Here is a 6,303-nt window from a genome sequence, read left to right as displayed (position 1 = left end):
CTCTCGGGTGCGCGAACAGCGTTCTCGATGGGAGTAGCCCCCGAGGCTACAGCCAAGGACTTGTGCTTGGTTGTAGGCTCCCGCAATTTCTATATTTGTCATACTCGAAAATTTACTTTTTTCTGAAGTAGCCCCCGAGCATTTGGGCAAAAACTTGTATTTGATCAAAGGCTCCCGAAGTATTGAATAATTCTTTCTGTCGCCACTTTTCTTTTATTTTTCTTGTCGACATACTTCCCTTAATCAAATTTACTTCATCCTTCTCGAATAGTCGTGAGTTCTCTGCCCTGTGGGTCCATTGCTTCGACCATGTTGACACGTCGTGCAAGTAGTGGACACACGTCCTCCGCTTTTCCTGGCGCACGTACGGTAACGCCTATTTCAGTAAAAATACTCTTTTGCCCTTGTGTCTAGAAGATCCATCCTCACCACACGATTTCTTCATCCAACGGCACACTGCTTCACCCGAATCTTATATAAACCCTTCTTCAACCTTCGTTCATCCCCTCGCTTGCGCCGCTCATCTGTTCCTTTTCGCAAAACTTCCCCTGCGCCCAACTCTCTCCAATCTTCCGTACGCACATACATTGCTCTGCCCACTGCCGTTGATGCCACCGCGCACGCGTCTGACTCGCCACAGCACGCCGGAATCCAAGATGGCCGCCGAGGATTTTGAGTGGGAGAGATCCAAAATCTCCAATCAAGACATCAACACGCTGAAGAGGCTCGGCCTCATGACGAAGGAGGACGCCATCCGCTTTCCTAGCGAAGAAAGCTACCCCAAGCCTCCAATGGAGTATCGGGTTAGTTTTGTTGATCACCTGATCCGCGGCCTTTCAACCCCAATCCACGATTTCCTCCGCGGCCTTCTTTTTGTTTATGGGATTCAACTGCACCAGTTGACTCCCAATTCCATCCTTCACATTTCTATTTTTATCACACTTTGCGAATGCTTCCTCGGAATCACTCCCAATTGGGCTCGGTGGAAGCGCATTTTCTCGCCTCCGCCGTAATGGCTCCCACAACGTCACTTATAACATAGGTGGCGTTGTTATCTGTGTTCGGACTGATGTCGATTATTTCGACGTCAAGTTTCCTGATTCTGTCCAAGGATGGCGCAAAAAGTGGCTCTACATCCACGAAGAAAGCGCCAATTCTGTGGAGCACAACATAGTTCCTTTTGACGGAAGTGCCAGGATTCAGCGTCGCCGTTCCTGGGATGCCGAAGCTTCTGAAGAAGAGAAAAAGGCGACAGAGGCGCTCATGGCTCGTATCCGCCATCTTCAAAACACTCGAGGCAAAGAGCTATCTGGTGTTCAAATTACTGCCTACTTCCTTAGGATTAGAGTGCAGCCTCTTCAGGCTCGCAAAAATCCCCTTTGGACGTATTCTGGTGAAAATGACGCCAACAGAATCTCCAGTGATCTTTCTGTAAAGGATTTGGAAAAATTGGTTCGAAGAATTTCTCGATTAGGCAAGAAGGATCCTATTCCCTCCTCCTGTCGAGTGGAACCATACAGTGCTTCCAATCCTCTTCCCGAGGTATTTTGTCTTCTCGAAGTTTTATCTTGTTTTGAACTGTTCCTCGTATCTTATTTGCAGTGGTATCTCACTTATTCTCTTTTGTCACTATTTCTTTGTAGAATCATCCTACTATGGCTTCCCTTCCTCCTCTTCCTGAGGATGGAGAGGTCGAAGAAAGAGCCGTTGTTGATGATGTCAACCAGGAGACCCCCTCTTTTGTGAATGAACCCGCAGATTCTCGAAAATCTGCGGGATCTCATCGAGAAGGATGCTGCCTCTGAAGATACAACATCAGCGCAATCTCCTCCTCCTGCTGTTTCTCCGAAGAGCAAAAGGAAAAGGAGCAATGCCGAAGATTCCGGGACCTCGAAACCCGAAGAAATTACTCCTTTACCTCGAAAAGCAGCTTATGATCCATACATCGAGAGTATCATCAGCTCGTAGGTTCCTTGCTCTTTTCCTTTTCTATTTGAAGAATTTTATTTTGCCTTGCTTTTTATGCTGCCACTATTTTGTCAAATTGATTATGAAGAAACACCAACTTTAGATGTGGCTGCTCGAACGAGCACGTCACATACTTTAGTTATTTCAGAAAAACCAGTTGAAGGGGAGGAATCGTCGCCTCCTCAACAAAATGTTGATACATCTACTCCTCCTTCGAGCCCCCGTGCCCCTTCACCAAAAAGGGCACGGGTTGAAAAGATTGTTGATCCTGCCCCTCAGTTGGGCAGTTCGTCGACTCTGCTCTTAGATGATGTAAGTTTGTCGGCATCTATATTTTCCTTATTTTGTTTTTTCACACCTTTTCTCTTTTTCATGCCGACGTTTCTTTTGATGTACTTACCTTTGAACAGCCAATGATCAAAGAGCTTCTTCGGATCGGGTCCCAATTTGTTGGGTACCGTGAATATGCCGCCAGAGCCGAAGGTAACGACTTTTATACTTGCTATTTTTCTTTGACTTTCTATTCCTGTTGCTTGTCGCTATTTTTTGATCTTTCTTTTCTTTCTTTTTCATATCTCGTGAGAAAAACTTTCGAGAGGCCAACGAACGTGTCGACGCACTTGCTCAAAAACTCGAGCAAAGTGAGGCGGCTCGCAAGAAAGCTGAACTTGCTGCTAGCAAAGCCAAGGCCGAGGTTGATGAAGCCAAGGTGAAAGCTGCTAGTGTCGAGGAGCTGCAGAGAAGGCTCAAAGATGCCGAATCTGCCTTAGATGAGCAGTAAAACTGCACAACCGTGCGTGAACAAGAGATCATCAAGCGTCACGAAGTCGCAAAGTCGACGTACGCTGAGTAATATCATCAACCCCTTCTATTGTACTTCCTGTTTCTTGGTTTTTGACTAATGGTTTGTCTCGTGTGGCAGCCCAAACAAACCAAGATTTTGATCTGGAGAATCCCGTCAATGACCCTCTCCTTGATGCACTTTCTCTTCACGGAGTTACATGGGCGCGAAATTCGTGAAGGCGTGGCCAATGCCAGTGCAAGTTTGTCGGCGTTGTTCCCCTACTTCTTCCCGAAGAAAGAGGAACCTTCGACTTTCCTTGCCCTTGCCAAGCTTTTCAATTCGTCGGAAGACCTGGGATTGAAGATGCGTCAGAGAATATGAAGGTTCTTTGTCGAGAGTACCGTTGCCCTGGTTGCTGACAGCCAACAGACGCTTGATTGGATGAAGGTTGGCGACACCAGCCAGGATAGAGCATTCGAGATGGAGGTCGGCTGATCAAGGCAGCCAAGCCCAACACTAAGAAGATCTTGGCGTATCCTGGGATCAAGCCAGCTTCGACTCCTAGCTCCTCGAGGCCGGAGGTCTAGTTGCATGCCTCCTTGTTTCTTTTTCTGTTTCTTTTGCTTTTGTTGCCAAAGTAGTTGTTTTGGCGACACTCATTTCTTTAGCTCTACTGTAGTGCCCTTGTAATGATTCCAAGAAATTAATGAAAAACTCTATCTGTCATTTGATGTTGTCTTGTCTAAATTTCAGTTGATATTTGATAACTATACTCCAACTTCCGCTCCTTCCAATGTATCGCCTTCTTCTCGTGCGAGGAGAGCTTTTGCTGATATCGCACCGTCGACGATACCTTGTCGCAAGAACTGGATGAACTTCGGGCAAGCAACTTCGGTATGCGAAGAAGCAAACACTTGTGATGATGGAGCAATCTCGTAAGTCATCCGAAGCCGAAAAAATTGCTCTTCAACAAGCTCACGAAGCCGTGGCTGCTAAGGAAATTGCTGCTTCCGAGGCTGAAAAGGCAACTACTCGAGAAAATTTCATGCTCGAATTAATGAATGAAGCCAAGGCAGATATGTCGGGTATGCCTGCTTTCGTCATTGATATTTTTTATCTTCATGCTATTGTTTCTTAGAGGTTTCCACTTCTTTGTTTTGATAGGTGCCTTTGTTGATGCTGCTGCCGAGGAAGAGAGGGTAAATGCTAGGACAACCCTCCTTGTTAATCTTTCCCTGGACCATGGTTCGTTGTTTTGGGCTACCCCAGAGAGGACCCGCCAAATTGTCGATTTCAAGATCGCGCCTCTCAAACTCGCGATTTCCTTGACTTCTGTACCAAGACCTTGTCCATGGTTTACAACTCCATGTTTCCTCGGAACGTCCAACCAAAAACTCTTCCTGAATTGATGGAAAGGTTCAAGGATGCTCGCAGTATCCATGATTTTGTCAAAGCTCAACTAGTAGCTGGCGCCGTATTTGCTCTTATCATGCTCCAAATCTGCCACTCGAAGCTTGACCTTACCCAGGTTGTCGAGAAGGTTCACCAAAAAGTAAAACGTCGGAGAGTTGGTGTTGACAGGATTAACACGAAGGTTACGCCTATAGCCGAAGAAATGATTGAAGACCTACTTCGGATGGATGCCGACTTTTTTGCCGATGGCCATTATGCCGATTTTCTTGGTGCTGCTCTGAGGAAAACAGGGTTACTCTTGATGACATATTGAATCAAGACTAGTTAGTTTCTTCTTGTAGATATTTTTCTTTGTAATCCATGACTATATTGTAAAGCAATCATTATATTTCTCTGTTTGTTTAGCCCCGAGTGTTTCGGTGACTCTTTACTATATTTGTATATTTGCGAGGTTTTGAACCAAGGCATTTATATATTTAAGGCGAATATGAGCCCCCAAGCTTTTTATTGAGTACTATTTTGTATTTTTGTTGACTCACGAGGTATTTGAATACCAAGGCAAGTTTTTCCTTTTGTCGATGAACTATATTGAAATTCGTGAGCGAAGACTTTGGTCATGTCGATAAAGAAGAAAAGTTATATTGTCACTATCTTTATTATATTGCAGCACCGCGAGCCCGCCTCATTAAAAACCTTCTCCGGCCCCACTCGGTGCCCCGAAAAAGGAAAAGAGTGCGTCTGAAAACTCGCGGGCGTTTCAGGACATTGAAGCTTTACAAAGACTATATTTTGACTCTAGGCGTAAAACGCCTAAGTTGCGCCACGTTCCAGGGGTTTGGCTCCTCCACCCCTGTCTTCTTGTCCTTTATTCTGTATGCTCCTCCTCCAATTACTTCCGTGACAATGTAAGGGCCAAGCCATGGTGACTCGAGTTTTTCATGACTTTTTTGCGTGAGCCGAAGAACTAGGTCTCCCACCTCGAAAAGATCTTGGCCGCAAACGTCGATCGTGGTAATTCTTCAAGTCCTGTTGATATTTGGTTACCCGAGATAATACTTCATCTCGGGCTTCATCAAGTGCGTCGACGTCGTCTTCTAGCACTCTTCTCGACGTTTCTTCATCATATTCAGCGACACGTGGAGAGTTGTGCTCTATCTCGATTGGTAGTATCGCCTCTGCTCCATGAACCAGAAAACGGAGTTTCCTGCGTTCTTTGTGTTTGGTGTTGTTCGGATGCTCCACAACACGCTTGGTAGTTCTTCCGGCCAGGTATGTCGAGCTTTTTCCAAAGTGGTCCTAACAAGCGCTTCTTGATACCATTGCGAGATGATGCCATTGGCTTTCTCGACTTGCCCATTGGTTTGAGGATGTGCAACTGACGCAAAGTTCAGCTTAATACCCACCTCTTCGCAATAATCTTTGAATTCATGGGATGTGAAGTTGCTGCCGTTGTCTGTGACGATGCTGTGGGGCACTCCAAATCTGAAGACGAGGCCTTTTACGAATTTTACTGCGGATGCTCCATCCGGTGAATTTATCGGCTTCGCTTCTATCCACTTTGTAAACTTATCGACGGCCTACTAGCATGTACTCCTTTCCTCCTGGCCGGGATTTGTGTAACTTACCCACCATATCAAGTCCCCATTGAGCAAAGGGCCAAGACAATGGTATTGGTGCTAGCTCTGCCGCTGGAGAGTGAGGTTTTGCGGCGAACCTTTGACATGCGTCGCAAGTTCTTACTATGTCCTTGGCGTCCTCGATTGCTGTCAACCGGTAGAATCCTGCCCGAAAAACCTTGGCTGCGATAGCTCGACTACTTGCGTGGTGGCCACATATTCCTTCGTGTACATCCTTCAGGATTATTCTTCCTTCTTCGGGTGTAACGCACCTTTGCAAAACGCCTGAAATACTTCGCTTATACAATTCTCCCTTGACCACCGTAAAAGCTTTGGAGCGTCGAATTACTCGCCTTGCTTCAACCGGATCATCGGGTATTTCTTTCCTCATGATGTATGATATGTACGGCTGCATCCACGGTATCCGTATCACCATGACCAAGTCCTGATCCTCTTCTTCGTCCTCTTGCTTTTCCTTGGCAGCCCCCGAGGTTTCTTCTCCTTCTTTTTTGACTTTGTTGG

The 6,303-nt window shown here is 46.1% G+C and overlaps 1 long non-coding RNA gene across 1 annotated transcript; it reads left to right on the top strand.

Moving 5' to 3' along the window:
• The first annotated feature begins 2,057 nt into the window (after positions 1–2,057).
• LOC139837641 (uncharacterized) lies at positions 2,058–2,451 on the top strand. Its single transcript, XR_011754231.1, has 2 exons — positions 2,058–2,280; positions 2,379–2,451. It is a non-coding gene; the product is annotated as an uncharacterized lncRNA (long non-coding RNA).
• The last annotated feature ends 3,852 nt before the right edge of the window (positions 2,452–6,303 follow it).

The sequence above is a fragment of the Lolium perenne genome, chromosome 3, assembly GCF_019359855.2.
Source record: "Lolium perenne isolate Kyuss_39 chromosome 3, Kyuss_2.0, whole genome shotgun sequence".
Taxonomy (NCBI): domain Eukaryota; kingdom Viridiplantae; phylum Streptophyta; class Magnoliopsida; order Poales; family Poaceae; genus Lolium; species Lolium perenne.
Note: the sequence above shows the minus strand (reverse complement) of the source record. Positions and strands in the feature narration are given on the sequence as shown.